This window comes from Marmota flaviventris, chromosome 7 (assembly GCF_047511675.1).
Source record: "Marmota flaviventris isolate mMarFla1 chromosome 7, mMarFla1.hap1, whole genome shotgun sequence".
Classification (NCBI taxonomy): Eukaryota; Metazoa; Chordata; class Mammalia; order Rodentia; family Sciuridae; genus Marmota; species Marmota flaviventris.
The window spans coordinates 94,923,905-94,948,028 of NC_092504.1; the positions used below are offsets into that span (position 1 = coordinate 94,923,905).

The following is a 24,124-nucleotide window of genomic DNA, read 5'->3' on the forward strand; positions in this document are numbered from 1 at the left end:
TGTGAAAAACTAGGGGCTTTCTCTAGACTCAGTAAGCAGTGAATTTATTCTTAGATTTGACTCTGCTCTTTGTGTAGCTGTGGGCAAGTTAAGCAACTTCTTTGAGCATTGTTCACTTAACAATTAAAATAGGGGCAAAAAAATCAACTTCAGAAGGTAAAAGAGGATTAGTAAGTTAGAAACATTTCATTAAATAAGTAAGTAGAAAATAAAGTGATTACTACATACCTAACGCCTTTTTTGGCCTTCAAAAATGGTAAACCAGTATTATTAACAGTGTCAGAGACTACTTGAGGCTCCCCAGTGTCTGATCTCCACAGGGTCACCTTGTGTTACAATTTATAAGTGTTGTGCAATTTTTTTTTTTCAGTTTGAAAATTTTATTTCATTAACTTTAAAGGTGAACAAAATGGGTATTTCAAATCTTATAAAATATTTATCTGACATATACGTTTACATAGCGGACAAACAGGATTTCAAGTAACTTATCAGACAGTCTACTGTGCATTTAAAAATATTCTTTCTTCCACAAAACCTCTTCATTGAAAGACAAAACAAAACTTCCAAAGCAACAAAAATCTTGTCTTTTATACTGCATAAATACTTGATGCAAACTTCTGATTTATTTCTTATTGTCAACTCTGATGATGAAGATGGGAGGCATAAATGTTCCCAATTCAGTCCAATGATGCAAACAAAAAGCTCTTTCCCTCAGATACAAAGTCTCCACTCATGTCTCTTATAGTAGGACCACATACTTGATGCTCATACCAGATCACTTCTTTTTCTCTTTTTTACTTCCCTCTCCTTGCTGAAGACTTAGGTCACTACCTCCTGTTTTTTGTGGCCTTGTTTTTAGTTTAGGTATCATTTCTGCTGCATACATTACTGACTTAGGTGATAGGGACAAGTCAGAGGCTGCCATCTTCCTGTTTGAGTGGACCTGAACTCTGCCTCTGTATTGAACATTACAATTCCACTCTCCAGAGTACATTTTATTTTTCTCAACAAACATGTTAAGTCCAACTGCTGAGAATACATCTTGAATCTCTGTAGCTGTAGGATTGCTTACTAGGATCCCCCTACCCTCCACAATGGCCTTCTTATTATTTAATTAAGTAGAATAGGTACAAATAAGCCTGTCTTGGTCTGCATGGGAGTGTGTGGCAGCACAAGCCATTTCCACTCCACTCCACACAGAGATAGCATGGACCCCCCTGGCCCAAGTGTTGTCCTAATTATTAATGGTACACTCTTGTAATTTAGTAGTGTCTCAATTTGGAAGAAAAATGACAGACCCTAGCTTTCCCCTTCCTCGTCACTAATGGAATTCCCAGATTTCAACTGTGTATGGCCAACCAGAATAAAGAGTATTCTGTAACTTCCTTGTAGCCAGATGGTCATTTGACTAAATTTTTGGTCAATGAGATAGATATTAATGGAACTGATCAATAGGGAACTTTTGGGAAATGTTCTTACATTAAGAATGTCTTTCTCCTTGTTTTTTTACTTTTACTGGCAGGCATGGGGACATGGTAGCCAGCACTGGAGCAGCCATCTTGGACCGTATGATGAATTTGACATGGAATATATACCAGATGGTCCATAGATAGCAGGATTCTATTGAATTTTACTTGAGAAAGAAGCTTTAGTTTATTTAAAGTTAATATTTGCTTTAGTTAGCTAAAAGTCCCCATAAGAACAATTAGAGGAGGAAAAGTTTTCTTGGGCACTCAGAGTTTTAGAGTCCATAGATGACCAATCTGGTGTTCAGGATTTGAGGTGAGGCAGAACATCCTGGCAGAAGAGTGTGGTGGAGGAAAGCAGCTCCAGAGGAAGCATAGAGAGATCTCCACTCAACAAGGACAAAATATATACCCCAAAGGCATGCCCCTAGGAATCCACCTCCTCCAGACACACCCTACCTGCCCACTGTCACCACTCAGTTAATCTCTATCAGGAGATTAACACACTGATTAGGTTAAAACTCTCATAAGCCCAAAATTTAATCTCTAAACTTTCTTGCATTGCAGACATAAGCTTTTGGGGGATACCTCATATCTAAACTATAATAATATTATTTTGAATTATTTTGTCACTCATGGTCACATCTATATCTAACTAACACATTAATCCTTTCTTATATCCCACTCTCAAAATTTGAGGTCCTAACATGTCTTGGGAAAAGTGCTTTAAAATAAGTGCCACTAGAAGATGATTTCCCCTTTTGTTTTTTTGTGAAATTTAGTCAAAGATAAATATCTTATTTCCATTTCTCAAATAAAGGACATGTTTATGTTCTGTCGGAAAGGTAGAAGATTGAATTTTATGAATAGCTAAGGATGTGTCTAGCCTACTGAGTTTGTTATTTGAAGACTTGGGAAACTTGGTCATAAAGTAAGGCAAATTATCTATTATCTGTATAAGTGCTATCAAATCACATAGCTTTTTCCTTAGATCTTCAAACTTATGATTCTCTGTGTACTGTAAGATCCTGAAAGGACCCCATGGAAGCCATGTTTTTTGAAGGAGTATTTTTCAAATTTTTGATCAGCTGCTCTTTCACTGGGATATGGAGGGTCTTACATTTTGTTTGCTTGTTTATTTGTTTTAACTGGGTAGAAGTTTCTTCTTTTGGTAGTATTTGGATCCCCTCTCCAAATTTTTGATGTTCCTCAAGATCAAATAATAGCACAAATATTAAGACAATTAAAAGTGTGATTGATCTGCTTTACTGATTCTTGATTTGAAGTAGCCAATGGAGCTGTTTATGTGGTATTCTGCAAGCTACTTAACTCTGTTGCCTTCACCACTGGCCCTAATGGAAGGTTACCCCTCTGAGCACTACTTTCCTTTGTCTTAGCCCATTCACTGCATGTATCCTCTTTCATCCATAAAAGAGAAGTATGCACACAAATCTATTTAAACAATCACTTAGGAATCCCATAAATTCCTCTTGTTCCTTGAGTGTTTGATTATGTGGTTTGAACCTTAAACTTGTCTTTGGCTTATATGAACTTTGGCTTTTGACTGTCTCCTGATATTTAAACCCTTATTTGCCTTATGTAATTTTATGTGCTCTCAGCTTTACTCAATGCTTCATGTAAGAGATCTTTACAGTAGATTTGTCCTGTGGAGTAAAATCCTGCTCTTGGTGGGACAGGAGGCTATTGTTTTCGAAAAGAGTGAACCACATACAACTTGTAAATTATTGGAAGAATTTATTTGAGATATGTAGGCCCTTTCTTATTTCTAAATATACAGATTTTGCTCAGTTTCACGTCTGTAATACCAATTCAATCAAATCTGTAATATATATTGGTCTCCGTTGTTTTGCAAGTGCTCAATATCTAAATAATATCTTTCAATGTAAAGGGAGATTATGAAACTTTTCTGGAATAATAATGTCTTTGCATTTTTCTACAATAAAAATACAGACCAAATGACTTGTACACAACAGAAATTTATTTTTCACAGTTCTGGAGACAGAGAAGTCTAAGATTCATTGTATGGTCCTGCTTCCTGGTTCATGTCTTCTGGCTGTGTCCTTACTTTCAAGAAAAGGACAGGCAGCTCTCTGAGATCTCCTTTATAGAGATACTAAACCCATTCATTAGGCTCTACCCTCATGATTTACTTCCCAAAGGTCCCTGCAAATACATTAGGGGTTAGGTTTCAACCTATGAATTTGGGCAGGGGACTCTGAAAACTGTGACTTGTGCATTAGTTTTGCTCCCTCAAGCTCTTTTTCTTTGGATTCAGACATTCTTCCTGGAGGAACTTCATTTTATTTTGTATGTTTCCTTTCTGTGTCCATCATCCAAATTTCTACCTCTCTTTGAAGTTCATTGGATCTATTTAAATATTCTATGCTTGTTCTTATCCAGTTTTGTTCTTAGATGGCTTTTAGTACTTTTCAGGCCTTTCCATTTCTTATTTCAATTGAATTTGCATTATTTTTATAATTATCTATCCTTTATACTTTGTATTGCCAAGTAACTTCTTTTTCTGTTTTGGGCAAATTTATTCTTGTCTGTGGAACCCACCTGGCTGAATTAATAGGCACATTCCTCCAAATACCCTTCTGTCTTCTTTACCATGATTTGGAACAGCACAGAGAAATCATCAAAGGAAGAGATTAGGGTTGAATAGTGAGGGTTTTTCACAAAGCAAAGCCCTGAGCCTCTTTGTCATCTTTTATTTGCACATTTGCTGTTTTTTTTTTTTTTAATCTTTTGGCTGACCAGACATTCAGTTTGGTGGCCAAGGTTATTGTTTCTCAAACAAAAGGCAATTTTCCCTCTTCCCTTGGTATTTATGTGGTTATCAAAGGCTGTATTGTAAAGATCAGTATGTTTATTTAGATATTATTGGGCTTTAGACTTTTAGAGCTGGGAGGCATTTGGGCAATCATCTTTTAAAAGACACATTGCATACCTGTTTTAATTGTGTTTCCTACTTTTCCTATTTGTTATAGTGAAAGACTCTTCATCCCTGTAATAACTAGTCAGTTTGGCTCAAGGTGACTACAGGAAAAAACATTTTTTTCATTATAATTAAAGTATAATTCACGAGAAGTACATAGTAAGCAGAAAATATGCTGAAAGTGAAGGCTTAATTCTGAAGACATTTTATCAACATGCTCATCCGAAGTTGAGGATAAGTCAAGTATGCCTTGATAATTGGGGAGGTGCAGTGACTGAACACGGGTTTGTATTTAATTATAGAGGGAACATTAATCTCCATCAAATAAAGTATTTAAGCTTCATAAAAATGCAGAGAAAGAGACTCTTTCTCAATGGCCCATGACTTTTACCTTAAATATGTATGCCTGTATTACTCTATGTAGTCAGGTTCTCACTCTTTATAAAATATAGCAGTATTATTGAAAGATTGAAATAATAGAACAGAGACACAATTGCCTCTTAAGCATTTATATGTACACAAAGAAGTATAGAACTCCCTCACTCATTCATTTGTTCCTTCAATCAAATTTTGTTCATGGGGACATTGAATTTACTGATACTTTCCAGACTCAAAAAAAAAAGATACTCTCCCCACTTTCAAACCTGCCAGAGACTGAGGCTGAGAGTGAATCATGGCTAAAATTGAAAAACCTCTGGGATCTCATACTCAATGAACATGTTTTGAGAGAACTGGTTCAAAGGGGTTGATAAATTGGCAAAGGGGATGATGTAAGAAATCAACATTGTTCTGCATATTAACATGATGCACTGATTCTACTGTGACTGTGAGAATTTGTATTTCCCCTAATTATAGAGCCCTTAGAAATACAAATTAATTTCTAGCATCCTCATAATTTATTTATTCTTTCTCTCATAATTAATGCTTGTCTTTCAGACATGTGTGTGTACCTGTGCATATTTTAAAGGTTCTTGATTGTAAACCAGGAGAATAAGCAATCCTTACAACTCATGCTTCTGGAAGACCTTTCAGCAAAATATATTTAGAAGGCCCATATCAACCATAGACCACCATTTTGCAGGATTTGGAATGTCAAAGTTGTAAGCACATGGCACACAAATAATGAAGCGGGGAGACAGGAAGCAAACCTCAGATCAGCAAGCTTTTTTTATTCTGCAGTGAAGTCAGTCAGTCAGGCATGGGAGGGCTCATTTTCTGGTAGAGAAATGGCCCCACGGTTACAGATGGAGTCTGGGTTTTATAGTTTACAATGAGAGTGAATTAATCACTGGAAACTGCAGTCATGCTGTTTGGACAGCCAGGGATCTAGTTGTGCAGGTTAAAATTTTAACTCAGGAAGGCAGTTATAAAAAGTTTGCAATCATTGTCACTTGGGAAGAGCTCACAACTATCTTTCTCTGAGATCCATTGTTACCTAGAGCTTCTCTATTTGCTTTTCTCCTTTGGGACATCTGCAGTGGGAAAGGGTAAAAGTTCAGGGCTCAATATTTCAGTATTTGCCTCCTCCCTTCAGGACCCATTGTGGTTGGGAAGGAGTAAATGTTTGCTTTTGGTGGAGATGCTGGGGATGAAACCAGGAAGGAATGAAAGTTTGCTTTTTTCCCTTGGGGCCCATTGTTACTGGGAAAGGATGTACTGGGAGAGGTTTAATGTTTGGCTAATTTCCCCTCCCCCTTCCTGAGCTGTATTGTCTCTCCTTTGTTCTTGAGGAGCTGTCTTGTAGGAACATTATTTTCCATAACCTTTCAAAAAGGTCAAATTCTATTCTGATAAAGAATTCGGTTTTTCTACCCCCTTGGGTATTAATCTAGGCTGGGTGGGGGGGGGTGTCTTAAACTGGAGTATATGTGAGAATCACCTGTAAATCTTGTTGTAATGCAGATTGCTTGGATCTCACTCTGGGTAAGTCCCCAGGAAATACAGGTGCTGCTGCTCTGGAGATACAGGTGCACACTTGGAGAAACACTGTATGAATCACTTAAATCTGGAAAAATGACTTGCTGGAAAGAGAAAAAGCTATATTCTAGGAAAGACCCATACTTCTAGAAGGGGAAAACACTCCCTGAAAGATAGCTGGGTACTTTATAAATGTTAGGTTATTTAAGCAACAGGTCAATTGCACAGTTGAGTTTTCAGAGGGATGACAAGACTTTCTAGGTTATCCTAAGTAAATGTACAAAGGAAGTTGTTCTTTCTTGAAGGACAGGTCTTGAAAAGATGACCTTTAAATAATTCCGGATTCATGTGCTTGAATATGACAGAGGTCATGCAATATAAATCTTGTGGTAGTGTCAGAGACTTAAACACTGATTTGATCCGCACTATCAGATACATCCTTGTAAGATTTTATATATATATAAATGTGTGTGTGTGTGTGTGTGTGTGTGTACATAAGAGTTGAACATACTCAGATACTCAGAGGTTAAGGGTTATATACTTTCTCTCATATGCAGAAACAAGAAGAAAGAAAACAAAGGTGGGGGTGGATCTCCTAAAAATAAAAGGCAGTCATAGAGAAAAAGCCCAAAGAGTGGGAGGATGGGATGGTGGGGGAATGCTGGGGAATGATATTGGCCAAATTATATTGTTATATATCGTGTGCATGTACAAATATGTAGCAACAAATGCCATTAATTTGTACAACTATAATGCATCAATAAAACATGTGGGAAAAATAGTTGTACATTTTTGTGGGATACAGTGTGTTTCAATACTTATGTGCTACATTATTTATTGAAATGCCTGAGGCAGGCTATTTTATAAAGTAAAGAGGTTTATTATGGCTCGTGTTTCTGGAGGTCCACCTTTGAGGGGCTGGATTGGTGATGTCCTTCATACTGGCACAGTTGAGAGGTGGTACTGGACACCACATGGCAAGAGACAAAGAGCAGGTGTGTATGCATCTTGCTCCCTCTGTCCATCTGCCCTGCCTGCCTCCCTCCCTTCCTTATTATTATTATTATTTTTTGTGGTGCTGAGGATTATACCCAGGGCCTTCACTTTACCACTGACCAAAACTTCACCTTCTTTCTCTTCTTGTACAGGGTGTCCACCCTGATGACTTTATTTAATCCTGACCACCTCACAAAAGCCCCACCTCTAATCAACATAGTTGGATTAAGTTTCTACCCTCTTTTTTTGGGGGCGGGGGGTTGTGTACTGGGTATTGAACTCAGGGGTACTCAACCACTGAGACACATCCCCAGTCCTTTTTTGCATTTTATTTAGAGACAGGGTCTCAATGAGTTGCTTAGTGCCTTGCTTTTGCTGAGGCTGGCTTTGAACTCATGATCCTCCTGCCTCAGTCTCCTGAGCTGATGGGATTACAGGCATGCACTACCATGTGTGAAAAGTTTCTACCCTCTTAATCCCCACTATACAGATGAAATGTTAACACATTAATCCCTGGGGGACTTACTCAAACCATATCCACACTATAGCACACACAATTTGTAGTGATCAGATATTTGTATTTGGAGTATTCATCACCTCTAACACTTATTATTTGTGTGGGAATATTCAAAGTCTGATCTACTAGCTATCTTGAAATATCCAATTACTTGTTGTCAATCACAATTGTCCAGCTGTGCTACAGGACATCATAAGTTATTTCACTTATTCAGTTGCACCTCTGCACCCATTTAACCACACTTTCTCCATCCTCTTCTTTCCCTACTACCCTCCCAACCTCTATAGTATGGTCCCTACTTCCATGAGGTCAGGTTTGTTTGTTTGCTTGTTTTTTTTTGCCTCCACATGTAAGTTAGAACATGTAGTACTTGTCCTTCTGTTCCTGACTTATTTTGCAAAATTTCTTTCAGACTCACTATGTCGTTGCAAATGGAATTTCATGTTTTTAGTGGCTGAATAATATTCCATTGTGTGTGTATCACATTCCTTTGTCCATTCATCCATCTGTGGATGCCCAGAACTTTTTTTTTTTTTTTCGTTTTAAATAAAGACATTCTTTCTTGGTCCATTTAGGCTGCTATATGAAAATAATAAATACCGGGTAGCATATAAACAACAGAAATTGATGTCTCATAGATGTGGAGACTGAAAAGTCCAAGATTAAGGCACTAGAAGAGTTGGTGTCTAGGGAGGATCCACTTTTTGGTTCACAGATGGCGCCTTTCACCTGTTGCCTTTCACCTGTGACCTCACACAGTGGGAGGGGCAAAGGAGCTCTCTTGGATCTCTATTATAAGGGTACTAATCCCACTCATGGGGACTTTACCTTCACGACTTCATCACCTCCCAAAGCATCACTCCTAATATCATCACCTTGGAGTTAGAGTTTCCTCCTATGAATTTGTACACACACAGGAGGGTGGTAGACAAGTGTTTATTGTAGATAGCCAGGTTTTATTTCCAGATATTCTAAATTATTTTACTTGGAGTGGGGCCAGAAGTATCTATTTTTAAAGAAATCCCAGATGATTCTGATACAACCATAAAATACTATGTAAGTGTAGTCACCCACCCACAGTTTACCCAGGCTTCTCCAAATATCTATATGGGAAAAAATGCATTTTCTCTACAATCACCTGCTTTGTTATTTAAACAGCTGTAATGCACAAAAGTTTGTATTAAACTTTAACCTTAAACCAAATACTCTTAGACCAACTTTGGGTTCTAGTTCTGTTTAGCAAACAAATTCATGAATTAATCCTCATGGCAATTTTGTGCAGATTTTTCTAGATTTTTTTTCTGAAGATTACCTACCAATATTTTAATTAAATGTTCATTTAAAACATGATTTACATACCTTCAATGTTTATATATATTCCAGTTTGTTAAAGTTCCATTTTAGTACTTGGCTATCCGGAATTCAGAGTTGAAAATGGTAGTTCATATAAGTTCAGAAATGAAATATTCAATTGTTGTCAATCACAGTTGTTCAACTTGCTATAGGACATCATTGGGCATTTCTTAATCCCACTTCAGATTAAATTGGCTTTTATTTGTGTGTGTGTGTGTGTGTGTGTGTGTGTGTGGTATTAGAGATTAAACCTAGGGGCACTCTGCCACTGAACTACATTCTCAGCCCATTTTATTTTTATCTTGAGACATGGTCCCACTAAGTTTCCCAGGTTGGCCTTGATCTTGGGATCCTGCTGCTTTAGCCTCCTAAGTAGCTGGACAAAGGCATCTACCAAGGTACCCGTTCTGACTTTTGTATATACAAAATTTAAATTAATTTTTAAACTCGGGTGTGTGTATGTGTGTCTTTGTGTGTGTGTATATATGCATTTAATTTCCAAGCATGAGCACAAGGAAGTGGGTAACTTCAAGGCAGAATCATAATTTCATGTATCTATATAGGACTGGCAGGTCAAAAAATAACTGTGAATTAGGTTGGTTGTAAATAACTAGAAGTAGTAGAGTTATAGCAAGCTGAAGATATATTTTTCTAAGTTCTTTAAAATTAAAGGAATTAAGAGTACTATTTACCAAAATGGAGCACAAATTATGCCAAATAAAGACTCTACCAGTGGCCCAGATTTAGTCAAAATGAAGAAATTTTCAGCTCTTGCTCTTGAGGTAAAAAGTTGAGAGTTTTGGAATGTGATGTTTGCAATGTGGTTCTTAGGTTTTTGCTGATTTTTTTAAAAAGGCATTTATGATGGTGCTACTTTAGGATATCTACTTTGACATACCCAATTTTTCAAGACATGCTAACAGTTTTAGTTTTGCTATCCATAATCAGAATATGTTACAAAAGAATATCACCTGGCACTCATTTTTTCCCTCAATTTTGAAAATAATGTTGCCATATACAAATAAGAGAAGACATCTTCTAATGAGGCAGGATTAATTTAATTCCGGTTTCAATTGCTTTGCCTTCTTTGCCAATGATGGAGTCAAGAAGTTCTCTTGGATGCAAATCTCTTTATTCTGATCTACCTGAAATGACCTCTTTTTTAGTTATTGGCAACAAGCTGCCCCAATTTCCCTGGGAAAGGTGTGACAAGATTTGCTTCTTCTTTAACAAAATGGGGCATTTAGTCCCAAAATTTGGTATGTATAGCTCTGTGGAGAAATTAGAAAAATTTGCATGAAGACCAAGAAGCCACCTGGAGAACAAAAAGACAAAGATCTTAATCCTTTTCTTTTGTTTCTTAAAAATTTTTAAATTACCCAGTTGAAGAAATAGTTCTGACTGAGGTTCATTGATAAAAATAGTTGTTGAGAGTCTATAACGACATAGTAACCAACCTAGTTGCCAAATTCAAAGGTCAGTTCTCAGTACTATTTATGCCGCACTCATTTTACATACCTCCCCTGACTCAACTGGGCTCCCCTGGTCTCTCTGAGTCTTGCTGTTTTCTCAATGGAGAGCCACAGGCACTTGTGCTTCATGTTCTTTTCACTCACCGGATTTGGCATCACCTCCATTATGTCAACCATAGTGTGTGTATTTCCTGTGCACAATGTGGCCTGGATGGAACCAAAGAAGGTCTGCCTGCCTGAAGTGCTACATGTGAGTTCACATGTTAAATGGAACCAGGTAAAAATTAGAAAGTGCAGGGAAATTAATGTCCTTTGGACCAAACTTGACCAATGAGAGAGAGGAGTTAGGAAGACACATTCCTAGCATTTTTTTCTTTTTCTATACCAGAGGACTATTTGAAAGGTCCTGGTTCCATATGTTTTCTTAACAGACATGAAGTTCTGTTAGGCTCAGTAGTGCACCATTTTCCCTTGTTTTCTCTACTCCCCACTTACATTCCTTTCTCATTTCTGATGCCTTGTTATTGCAACTTTCAGTAAAGAATGTACCTCATAGCATGTTTTCTAGGAGCATGAACAAAGGTCAATATCATTTTACCAAGGTGATCCCTACTTTCTGAAACACATTCTGTGCTTGGCTTCCAAGCCCAACTCTCCATGTTTTTCTCCTCTCACTGATTTTCAGTCTCTGGTGCTAGTTCTTCTACATCAACCTGACTTTTCAACGTTAATAGAACCAAGGGTTCAAATCTTTGCCCTTTTCTATCTCTACATACCCCCATTTCATTGTTGTTTTCATCCAAATCAAACCTTAAATATCAACTGTTGGTTGAATTTCTCAAATCTACATCATCATACCAAATTTCATATCTAATTATCTATGTACCCTCTACATTGGTATTTTCTGAATTTAGGATCATCTATCTATCTATCTATCTATCTATCTATCTATCTATCTACCAATCAATCATTTATCTCTATTTTACAAGAGTTGGTTTTTTAAATGAAAAAAAAAAAAACAATGAAAGGAAAATATATCCCTAGGATATGTTTATACACAGAGTACCATGTACTTTACTAGTACCATGTGCTTTACTTAGTACCATGTGCTTTACTAAGGTGCAGTACCTATGGATTGGGCTCTAGAAGAAGGCAAGTCTTCTTGTAACTTGGTTACAATCCTCATCTGTGACCGTGAACTTAGTCAACAGGGAAGAGAATGATAAAGTGATTTTTGAGTGTTTGAAAGAATACTACTTTATATAAAAATAAATTTCATTCAGATTAAAACCTTAGTACTCATGAAGCACTAAGGGAAAATGTGAGGCCTGCTAACACAATAATGGTGGTGGACATTGAGTATGATGTGATGTTTTTTTCCTTCGGTTCTGTACCAAATAGACTCAATGAAGAAAATCTGACTTATTTGCTTGTCAGTATAAATTTGTGGTGTCTTATTCCCATGGGAAAATCTTTCACAAATGGAAATATATGGTGGATTAAAAAAAAAATCACGTACATGGAGTGTAAAAATGATCTGAATGACCATTTTGCCCAGCTTCAGTGTAGGCGGTGGAAGTCCAGGGTGTTGTCCAAGGCCAGAAAGCAGGGTCAAATTACTTGTAATTCTGTTACCAACAAAGTTTACTGAAAATCTTAGTGCCAGTTATCTCAATTATCCTTCATTACATCCTGCATGTTCATTTCCTGTGTTCCTTTCATACATCACTGTAGTTCAATGTGTGTTGTTCTTCTTTTCACATAGCATCACAATGAATTATCTCTTTTAGGGGCTCCTAAAGTAAACAATGACAGGTTATTCATTCTCTGTGTGAGTCACCTATTCTGCCCTTTTGTGGGCCTAATGTAGGTAGGTGGCTTAGAATTAGACAGTGGTATTATGTAAAAACAAGGAATCAAATAAACAAGGAAGGTATACACCATTTAGTCTTGTTAAAATGTTTTGTGCATTAATTTATAGAGGTAGCATTGTATGATGGAAAGAATGATGGTCCTGGAGTCAGAAACTGAGTTTTTTATAGTTTAACTTTGCATTTAATGGCTTGTGATGTTAGACAAGTTTCATTTCTTAGTTGCATTTGTTTTGATGCTTTCATTGTTGTGGAAATTAAATAAGTGAGAGTACTTAAGTGCTTGATATAAGATGGCACAGAATGCTATACAGTTATTGTTAAATTCATGCTACTACATATTTGTAAAGTCTTGCTCCTGTGTGGTTTCCTCAGTAGGCATTGGTCTAGAGTGTAATCTTAAATTAAGAGAATACATATACATAAGAATATACAAGTTTCTAGCCCTTATGTGCTTCTACTCATATGTATAGGTATTTTTCTCTTAATTCTCAACTCAAAATTGAAATTTTTCTTAGGAAAATGACTTTTATGTTCCGTTGCCATCTTCCCACAATATATCACCTAGTGTTGTATTACAGTCCCATTTATTATTTTCTGCTTACTGAATTCTGAAAAGATTTGTGAAATCTATGATGACAGTGATAAGTCTTACCAACTTTACATTAGAATAAAGATATTCCAACTCTGGAATTTTGCTTCAGTCTCTTTTCTGCTCTTGTCTACTCTTTCCTGTACATTTTTTTTTTTTAAATGTGACATTCTTGGGATAGATGACAGAGCATTAAAGAACTTCTTCTATGCTGTTTGTGCATGCTTTCCTAACTATGCCCATCTTCTTGCCTCATGACTTTGGTTCTTACTTTATTGTCTGCTATTTTTGGTGTCAAATTAGTCTTAAAAAGATTTCTGAGTGAAGTGTTAGTAAGGCTCTCAGTATTATTAACTTTTAATCTCTTTTAACCTTAACCTTTAACGTCAGGGTCTAATGGTAATTTCCAAGCTTATTAAACTATTAAATCCTTTACTAGAGCGTAAACCTCGATGGGCTAGTTGTTATAGCAACCATAGCTTTGTAAAATGCTTTTTCTTCTGCAAAGCAATTGTCTGTGGCAAAAGCATCTTTTGAAAGATTTCTTCTCCACACTTCTGATTTACTAATGACCATTCTGTATTTCTGCCTAAAATGTCCTGGGCTGCTCCTATTTGGTTAGAGTTTTACTGTTGGTGAAGTCTACAGTATTATATATGTGACGACAACAACAGCTACTCCAGATCCTTTGCAGAGAAATATGGAGCAACTTTAATTCAGGGGAAAAACAGAAGACTGTTACCAACCAGGAGGCATGGAGTTTAGATTAGCAGAGCTGTTGATGCAGTTTCTATCTCAGTTGTAGCAGTAATTACAGCAAGGCAGTCTTTGATTTAAGGCAAAGCAGTAATTCAAACCTTTCTTTTCTTTAGCTGTGAGTATCTGCAGGAGTTTATTTATTTATGTTGATACCTGCCGCAGAGGATTTGGGACTATATAGAGCTTGATGAGATCTGATTTTAAAACCTTAGAAAAACAAGGTAAAAGCAACCCGATGATTCTGTGTATGAGAAACCAGAAGAATAGCTTCATGCTGGGCTTTTTTTATTCTATTAATCAGTATAGTCATGGGAGCATGATAAGAAGCTTTCAAAACTCCCCACTCCCTAAGCCTCTCTGCACCCTTAAAAAAGGCGTAGTTATCTCAATTACTTGTTTTCATTGCAGTCAAGAAAAAAATTGAAATAATTTGAATCTTTTGGGGAAGTATCTTTTATTCTAGAATATTAGATCATGGAGTGAAAACTAAAGAGAGATGTGTGTAGTGTTTGTTGCCTAAAAATCATTTATAATTTATCCTGATTAAAATTGGAAAAGAGGTACTAGGAAATTCATCCTTCTTCATAATATTTAATCTATATGAAAATCCATGATTAATAACACTTGCAAAAGCTGTAATCATGTTTAACATAAACAAGTATAAAGAGACTCAAAAGGGTGGGAATTTATCTTGCACATTGCCCAGCTATGTGATCTTAGGAAAATTACTTACATCTTTATGTTTCAGGGCTTGGAATTATAAAGGTAATGAGCATTAACTTAGGTCATACCTACTACACTCCTCTGTAGAGATAGCTTTTGTATAAGGATATCATCAAAGGTGGATGCCCTGCTGAAAATAGGAGAGGGAGTAAAGACAGCATTTCAGGAACCCAGAAAGATCACTCAGTCCTCCAAACGTAAAGAGATATACTACACTGGACTGGTGAATAAAAATTGGATTGGTATGAGTAGGATTGCTGTTTATGACTAAAGGAGTGATTAGAAAGGATGTCACTCTCTTTCAGCAATTAATAGCCAAATTTAGCTATGATTTCAGTAGAATGTTATCAATTTGAAAGAAAGCTATGACTTCTCAGCCTGTATTTATGGTTTATTGGGATTGTATTCAGAGGATTAGACTATAGAAATACCACAACATTTAGAGACTATAGGACATTATTTCAACTATAAGTATTTAATTATTGACTGATCTCTTGCTGAGCCTAAATCAACCTATTCATGGATTTATTCAAGAACAGACATTACTGAGCACCTATTAGGGTTTTAGATTTTGAACCAAAGGGAATGTCTTTATTTTGCTGCTTCTCATAACTAGTTATATGCATCATATTTTCATTGGCAGATGTGTTTTTTTTTTTCTCCAAGACTCAATTTCAATTGTTAAACGTTTAATCCCTTCTTCCCACTGAGTTATGGTTTTTTTAATGGGCATCTTTGGAAAATTTTCTGATTCTTCCAGTATTTTTGGTTCCTAAATCTCAGTCCAGCTTCACAAGACCTATCTTGATTCAAACTTCTATACTTCCACTACTTTTAAAATTTGTTCTTATTAGTTATACATGACAGTAGAATGTATTTTGACATTATACATATAAGAAGTATAACTTCCAACTTTTTGGTTGTACATGATGTACAATTACATTGGTTGTGTATTCATATATGACATAGGAAAGTAATATCTGATTCATTCTACTATCTTTCTTATTCCCATTCCCCCTCCCTTCCCTTAACTCCCCTTTGTCTAATCCAAAGTACTTCTAGTCTTCCCTACACCTCCCACCTTATTGTGGTTTAGCACTTGAGTATCAGAGGTATCAGAGAAAACATTTGACTTTTGGTTTTTTGGGAATGGCCTATTTCACTTAGCATGATATTCTCCAGTTCCATCCATTTACCCGCAATGGCCATAATTTCATTTCTCTTTATGGCTGAGTAGTATTCTATTGTGTAAATGTATCTCATTTTCTTTATCCTTTCATCTGTTGAAGGGCACCTAGGCTGATTCCATAGTTTAGCTATTGTGAATTGAGCTGCTATGAACATTGATATGATAGTGTCACTATAGTATGCTGATTTTAAGGAGCGGGATAACTGGGTCAAACGGTGGTTCCATTTCAAGTTTTCTGAGGAACCTCCATATTGCTTTCCAGAGTAGTTGCACCAATTTCCAGTGCCACCACCAATGTATGAATGTACCTTTTCCCCTAAATCCTAGCCAGCTTTTATTGTTGCTTATATTTTGGATAATTGTCATTTTGACTGGAGTGAGAAGGAATCTCAGTGTAGTTTTAATTTGCATTTCTCTAACTGCTAGACTGATCATATTGCTTCTTCTATGATGTACTTCTACTGCTTCTAGACTTCCTTTATCTTGCTGGAGTGGGAAGAAGAGAGGCAACAGAGCAAGCATCTTTCCAGTTGGCAAACATCTCTTGTTTGGTTGATATAATCCTATGATCAGTACTCTTAAGCCTTGAGACCCTTGGTGGGGCACAGATTCAGAGTGACTTACTCAGGGGACAGATGTGGGCTTTTAGAGGATCCTGCAGGATCTTCACTATGTAGAGTTCTGGGCATGGGGGATTCAGTTCTGTCAACCTCTTTCACTTCCTTTTGACTTCTTAATTCAGTGGTGTTTCCACTAACTCTTTCTGATGAGTCTGTTCAATGCACAGGTTGACCTCTTGGGTAAAGCACCAGCTAAGACATCTTAAGCATTGCTATCTTTATAGAGTTGAGGTGCAGGCACGGGCTGCTCTGTTGCTACCTCTCTCCAATCATCTTTTCCTTTGCTTGGGCAGGTTCAGGGTTAGATCAGTGAGTCTTGTTGCCTTTGCAGCAGCCAAAAGAGGAATGAGATGATGGTTTTGCTTGAATGTATGCCTCATAATCTTTGCAACTTTGGCTTCATGAAAAAGATTGGGAGAAAGGAAGGGATTGTTACTTATTAGGCAACAAAACTTGTAGGCCTCTGAGGACCCCATGGTGCCTTCCCCTCTTTCTCAGCCCTCTGATATTACAGACTTGAGCATGGAGAGGTTAGGTGTTGGGTGATCATACTCAGTAGTCTGCTACCTTTGGAAAGCCCTGGGGAGGGATCCTTCACCCCCATTGTTAGTGCTTCTCTTCAGAATGTATACAGCATCCTATTTCCAATTCTAGGACATGGATTGTAATTCAAAGACAAAACAGAAAGTTCCAGTCAAAATGCTGCTACAATGCTTGTATTACAACAATCTGGCTGTATTTGGAGTGGGTGTCTTCACATATTTCATATTTGTAGTACAAAAAGATTATAACTCAGATTGTAATTTTAATTATCAAAAATGTGTGTTAGTATTTAGGAGGTGGAATTATTTGAGCAGATACAGTTAACTGAAAGTCTAAAAATTCTTCAAAAGGTTGGGCCCAATTGGTTTATCCCTTTTGTCATTGATACTCCATACAGCTTCAACAGATTGTTGAGTCTGGGGATCAACTGAGTAAGAAAAACTCTTAATTTTTCAGTAGTCCCATACTGAGCAGTAGGCAACACCTGACTTTCTGCTTAGATACTTTAAGTAAATAACCTTAAAGTTATTTTGCATCTTTGGGCACTATGTTACTTTAAAGATTTCCATAGCATATTCACAGAGCAGGAAAGAATACATGGTCAGTTAGTTAGAAATTTTTGTGTGTGTGAAATGAATATTATACCATAAATTTACATGATTATGAATGTTTAGAGGGAAACATTTAAAAATCACCCCAAACTCCATATCCCTTTCTCTGTTTTATTTTTTCCCTAAAATTATAATGATCAAGACTACTATATTTTTGTTTTTTATTGTTATATTTTTTTTTCTTCCCAACACCAGAATGTAAGCTTCACGAGGTCAGGGAACTTGTCTGTTTTGTCCACTGCTCTTTTTATACTTAAAGTTTGGCATGTAGGAAGAATTATATAAATATTTATAAGTAAATAAATAAATAAATAAATAACATTTAAAAAGTTACCCATACTTTTGAGGGTCAACAAATATACACATTTTTACTGTCAAATCCAAGCAGCACAACAGATCTCTTTAGCTGTGTTTTAGTCAGCTTTTTCGCTGCTGTGACTAAAAGATCTGACCAGAACAACTGTAGAGGAGGAAAAGTGAATTTGAGGGCTCACAGTTTCAGAGGTCTTAGTCTATAGCAGGCCGGCTCCATTGTTTGGGGCTGGAGGTGAGGCTGAACATCATGGCAAGAGAGTGTGGCAGAGGGAAGCAGCTCACATCTGGAAGCAGAGAAAGTGAGACTCCAGCTCCAGATACCAAATGTATACCCCATAGCCACGCCCCCAATTAACCACTTGGTCCAGCCATACCCACCTGCCTCTAGTTACCACTCAGTTACCATCTGGGATTAATTCACTGATCATCTTAAGACTCTCACAATCCAATCATTCTCCTCTGAAACTTCCTGCATTGTCTCAAATGTGAGCTTTTGGCGGACACCATATCCAAACCATAACACGGCATGTTACTACAGTCTGTATTGGGGTACTTTTAACATAAAATGTTATAGTTTGGGAAAATGTTTTTAAGCATGGTGATTTGCCATTTTTGTTTTTTTTTAAATAAACATAATCTGGGTCTTTCTCTTCTTCCTGAACTGAGGCAGAAATGAAATTTCTTGTTTTTCAGTTCTTAATAATGTTAATAGTCAAGAAAGAAAGAATGAGGCTATTCTATTAAAAAGTCTGTCTCCTTGGCATTTCCAGGGCCTGCACACAGAGGCAGCCTACAGAATTGTTGGTGAGGGGTCCAGTCCATTATTTTCTGTCACTTAGGAATCTGAGTTAAGAGACATGGAGAAAGACTCAATGTTAGCAGGGCTGCTCGGTGCAGCCATGACAGAGCAGATTCTGAAATGACCCAGGAGCCAGATAAGCAAGTGGGCACAGGAAGCTGACTACCAGTGAGAGAAGGCCAGGCAGAGGTGCAGCTAGAAGTGTCGGGACCATGGGTCAGGAATAGGTCCAGGTTTTGTGAAACTTGAAGCTGATTGACTCTAGATTATTTTTACACTCTGTATTAACAAAAGTGCTTAAGTAATACATGTTTCCTCTTTGTACTTTCTGATGGAGGAGGTTACCAGGACACCATCCCAGCATAGTGATTATGAGAGTACTTTTGGAGTTATAAATAGTTGCTTGAATTTGGACTGTGTCATTTAGGAGTTTTGTGTACCTGGCTAAACTGTTAATCTCTCTACCTATGATGCTTTATAAAATGGCAACACCATTTTAACCTGCCTTACATGTTTTTCTGAAGAATAATGAATTAATCCATATGGAGAACTGGGAATTGCTTTTGGTCAACAGGAAGCACTAAATATCAACAATTACTATCATCACTGCCTATCTCCTATGTTGCTAATACCATGCGATAGTCTTAGGAAAAAAGAGAGTATGGGTAGGAACAAAATCTTCCTTATATGGACTAGGAGCCATGATGACTTACCAGCATGAAGTACTTTAAACTAAATTTAAATCACCTGAAACTTTGTTCAGAATTATTCTATGTAAACTGAAAATATCTCCCAGTTTCTGTATTTGGATGAGAGAATTCATTTGACTTAATGGCATCTTTATTTTAAAAGATGGGAAGAATGATTGGTCTTAATAAATGATATTGATTGAAGATAATTATTACTACTACTACTACTGCTACTACTACTACTACCTCTTTTCTCCTCCTCCTCCTCCTCCTCCTCCTCTTTCTTCTTCTAAGTAATTGTTTGATCAAGGTAATTCTAAGTCCTGATGGTTAAAATGCTGGTAGCTATCACATGTATTTCTTGACTGGGTGATGTTGCCATTTCTACTTGTATGAATAGTTCTGAACACTGAAAGAATCTTTCTATACTCATAATAGATGATTAAGAAAAAATCTAGAGTAACAATTCAGAATTGACTGCTGGAGGTTATGTTGCATCAGCTTATTAATTGATTACGAAACTAAAATTTTGTAAGAGCTGCAGATTATATAGTCAAGAATGATAGTTGGTGGATGTTAAAATGCACTTGCTTTGTGAGTCATGATGACTCAAACACAGTGAGGAAGGATTTAACTTGGTAGAAGAGTAACTTTCCTCTATATTGCAGCTATTTTGAAAATACTTCTGAAAATTAAACATCAGAACACCAGCACATGTGAAAGAACACACCAATTTACCGACATAATTCCTCTTTCTCCAGTTCTATCACATTTTGCTTGCTTATTTCTCAGTTGTTGTGTTTATTACCTTCACTGATTTTCAGGTTCAAGTTGCTTAATATTTTCTTCCTGACTAAAGTCAGGAAGGTCCTCTCAATGCTGTTTTTCCTCTTCTCTCCTCCTCCTTAAACTTGCCCTCTGGCCAAAGTCACAGAAAAAGCCATTTAGGGCCTGGACTCCAGCTGATAACAGTTTATTGTCTTGTAAAGCAGAAGAGTTTTCTCTACTTGTTTTGTATTTGATTAGTTGTAGAATTAAGCTAAATAAGAAAAAAAATCAAATAAGAAATTCACTTTTATGCACAATACAATTAAATATCAATTAAATACTTTAAAAATCATTTTTTTTCCTGAAGTTTGCAGTGTGATGTGGTATATTGAATATGGATGTTGAGTTTAGGCAGAAGAATTTTTATATTAATTGCACATATTTATAGATGGATATAATGTATATGATCAAATAAGGGTATTTGGCATTTCCATTTCTTTAAATGTTTAAACATTTTTTTTTCGATTGATGTGTAATAATTGTACCTATTTATGAGGTATAGGGTGATATTTTAATACATGATATATACTGATAAAATAATGATAATTAATGTTTCTATGTCATTGTTACTTTGTGTTTGGAGACTTAAGCCCCTTTCTTCTAGTTACTCATAACATGTATAATAAGTTATTGTGAACTCTGGTCACCCCACTCTTCTACTTACTACTTCTATCTAAGTCTGTTTTGGTATCCATTATATGGTGCCCAACTCCTCTTCCACTCATCCTGGGCTCCAATAATCTTTCTTCCACCTTCAGATTGAGTTTTTATCATCCACTTATGAAGGAGAACATGTCTTTCTGTGTCTGACTTATTTCACTTAACGCTATGTCCTCTAGATTCATCCACTTTGCGAGGATATTTTTTTAATTAAATTTTTTGAGTTCCTTATGTATTTTGGATATCAATCCTTTATTAGATGAATAGTGTGCAATTTTTTCCCATTCTTTAATTCGTCTCTTCAGTCTGTTGATTGTTTACTTTGCTGTGCAGAAACTGAGTTTTAGTCTTCAATGCATTTCTTATTAGCTATCTAGGGGAATTCACTGTTCTAAGCCTAAAAGGTTCAGTTTCTTCAATTGAAAAATGAGCACTCTGGTTGGCTTAAAAGTATGAGCCCTAACCTTGGATCACCTCTGTTCACAGCCCAGCTTTGTCATGGGTAAGGAATTTAGTTATTTAGTTTTTCTGTGTCCCAGGTTTATCAGCTGTAAAATGGGATAATAGGACTGTATAGAGTTGTGAAAACTGAATAACCAATAAATGTCTTAATGACCATAAAGCTCTTAGAAAAGCCATATGGCACATAGCAAATTCTCATTAAATATTAGTAATTTGTGTGTGTGCATGTAGTATTGGGAATTGAACTCAGTGCCTAGTGCCTTCTAAGCACACACTCTACCACTGAGCTGCATCCCCAACCCAATCTTAGCTATTTTTACTCATAGACCTGATGCAAGGATTGGGTGGAATAGTTTGTATGAAATTTCTGAAGGTATTCAGCAGCCATCAAAACTGTCAGCATTTGTATTTTGGTGTGTACTCTATTCAGGATTGTTACAGGATGATAATATTCTTGCAGTAGTATTCCAAAGTTGGATGGTTGACTTTTGGTAGAAAATAAATGTTTCTTTTACTGCTCACTACATGGCATATACACTGTACTCTAAAGTATCCCAAGCAGTCTGTGCCCTAGGGAGCTTTCACATTATTTGAGGAGTTACCTGATTGAACAGTATTAACTAATCAAAATTCAGAAAGAAAGAGAAACTAGAAAATGAGTTAATTGGAAGACAGATGGAAAAGGGGGAAGGGAAAGGCTCAGAGAGGTGAAAATTTAGCTTAAGGATGGCCAATATGTGTTCATACTCCTTCTTCCAGGCCTTGGCAATCATTTCTGGTCCTGGATAGCCTTATAGTGCTTTTCACCCCAATTCTCGGTGAATCCACTATCATCACTTGGCATTCCAAGTTTCCATACAGGTGTCTGTTGGAGATAAAATGAGGTGATCAGTTTTGCTTATCCGGATGGGATGAACATCACCTTTGGGAACAATGATTGGCTAAGTGCCCTCAGTTCTTTTTGAACATGGGAACAGATTTATTCTCCTCCACCTCTACCCCCAATTTCAAAGATGGTCTTTTTTGAATTAGTAGCTCCTTTCCCCTAGGAAACTTTCAGAGTTTTTTTTTTTGCATGTGCAAAGGAATGACTTAGGCAAATGATACAATGATAAGAGTCAATAAAACCCATTATACCTGTTTGTTCTTTTGACAAAAAAATAAAAAAAGCTGTCCAACTATCTTATTTTTATTTTATTTAGAAATATATTATTTCATTATTTTCTGGTAATTCTATGTTTTAGAAACTCAAATTATGTAGCTCTAATGGCCTTCATGGAGAAATAAGTTTCTGTTTTATAACCTATCTCATTATTTTACCAAAGATTGGGTGAAAAGTCACATATAATGATTGAACTGTATTTTCAAGAGTTTTATTCTACTTTAATCCTTTTCCTAAGAATTTTTTCTAGGTTTGATGTCACTGCTATGTCAAGACTCCATAGGCAACTTGAAAATAAAAAAAAGGCAGATTGCTCTACTGACCACCAAGTATATACAGGACGTTCCTAGTTCTCGATGTCCCTTTTGCAGGATGCTTTCATCTACCAATTGCTTTTAGACAACAGTTTAGGTGGAACTGGCAGAGGATGAACACAAACAAAAGTAACGGGAGACCCACATCCAAATGCAGGAGCAGATTTGAGTACTGAGAAGCAAGGAATATCATGAGAGAGACTATTTCAGGCAAGTTTCAGAGTTAAGCAATTCATTCTCAGCACAAGTTCTGTCCGTACCCTTCAACCATGGGGCTATCTTGCCTTGCACTTTCTAACAGAAACTACTGATGGTCTAGTGTCAATAAAACTTCACTTTCAGAAGAACTGAGTTAAATTTTTCTTCAGGTTTGTCCTCCTTCTATAATTTACCCCCACCCCTTAACCCCACCACTCCTACCGTAACTACTCCCAACATTTCAGCAGGTGAATTTTTATAAGAGAAACTTGAAGCTGGGTATGGTGGCACATGCCTATAATCCCAGTGACTCTGGGGGATCACAAGTTTGAAGCCAGCTTCAGCATCTTATAGAGACCCTCAGCAACTAAGTGAGACCCTGTTTCAAAATAAAAAATCAAAAGGGCTGGGGATGTGGCTCAGTGATAAAGTGCCCCTGGGTTAGATCCCCAGAATCAAAACCAAAACCAAACAAACAAAAACAGAGAGAAGCTTGAGGAATTACCAAAAATAAAAAGTTAACCCAGCCTTCACAACCTACACCCACCACGTTCAGATTCCTCAGCATGGCTTGCTCTCAACTGCCTTGTACACCCCATGTCCTCTATCTATAGTTCAGTTTTCCTTTTGTTTACATTGCAAACTCTTAATCATCTTTCAAGACTAACTCATGGCACTTTCTTTAAGAAGCTTTCCCTGGGGACTGGGGATGTAGTTCACGGTGGAGAATTGCCTAGTGTATGGGAGGTCCTGGGTTCTATCCCCAGCACTAGGGGAAAAAATATTTCCCTTCATACTCCCTGGGAGAAATTCATTCTATAAAGCACCGTTCACATATTACCACTCTTTTCTGGTAGACAAGTCTACGTTCATTGCTAGGGTGCTAAGTCCCCGTTGCTAAGATGACAGGGTGGCTAGCACACACTTCTTCCTTAATAAATTTTGTTCAGTGGAGATCATGTACTGAACTGTCAACTCCATATGGACATGTGAGTGTGTTTCTTGAGACACAAGTGAGGCAGGGTTGTGCGGTTAAGTGGCAATCACAGATAAACTTGTCTTGGAAAACATCAAGCACTCTGCTTCATTCCAGGAATATCTTCTTCATA

At 36.8% G+C, this 24,124-nt stretch overlaps 1 pseudogene; it reads right to left on the minus strand.

Moving 5' to 3' along the window:
* Window positions 1-911: 911 nt before the first annotated feature.
* LOC114092777 (signal recognition particle 19 kDa protein pseudogene) lies at window positions 912-1,180 on the minus strand (annotated as a pseudogene).
* Between the last annotated feature and the right edge of the window lie 22,944 nt (window positions 1,181-24,124).